This window comes from Brassica oleracea, chromosome C6 (genome assembly GCF_000695525.1).
Source record: "Brassica oleracea var. oleracea cultivar TO1000 chromosome C6, BOL, whole genome shotgun sequence".
NCBI lineage: Eukaryota > Viridiplantae > Streptophyta > Magnoliopsida > Brassicales > Brassicaceae > Brassica > Brassica oleracea.
Genome location: NC_027753.1, coordinates 29,253,179 through 29,253,993, shown reverse-complemented (window position 1 = coordinate 29,253,993; position 815 = coordinate 29,253,179).

Here is an 815-nt window from a genome sequence, read left to right as displayed (position 1 = left end):
TTCCAACCGTGGCTCCTGGTATGGTCTCAATTTCCATGGTTGATCCAGGATTGCTCCTCAATATCTCTGCTTGGTAATCCCAGATTTTATCAAAATGCTCCTCATGGGTCTTCCTCCTTTCTTTCATCACCTTCGTCTTGGCCTTAATGCATGAGTTTTCTAAAACTTCCATCTTATACTCCCTCAATATCTCAGCATGTATCTCCTTTGCCGTGAGCTTAAGATTCAGCCTTAACCTCTCAGCAAATAGACTTGCAATTACTGACCTCTTAAGTATCTTGGAATACCCTGTCCTCTCAAACTTATGGTCATTGACGTATGTCTTTACCATCAACTTCTGTTTCTTCCTATCATACGAATAGTAGACCATCCAGAGACAAGGAGCCTCATCATCTCTCATCTCAGCGGCACATTTTGCACCCATCTTCAAGCTACTGGATCTGTAGTACTTGATGTTGTATCTGGTTTTCAGGGTATACCTCAGACAAGCATGTTTGAAGTCCTCAGCATCTGAAAATGTCTGGCCTAGCTGAAGGAGCTCCTCCGGATCAGTGTCTTCTCTGTAAGCTTGCGCAAGTCTCATCTCCTCTTCATTCTCATCATCTGATGACAGAGGATCAGGGATTTTATCATCATCCCATGCATCATCATCGCCTTCGTCTTCATCAACCTCACAGTCATCATTTTTTGCTTTATCACCAAAATAAAGACTCAAATCTGTACAACCAACTTCCTCAATGCCAGCAATACCGTTCTCATCTTCCCTACCATCATCACCTATATCCCCAAATTCCTCAATCTGGAGAAATTCTTCT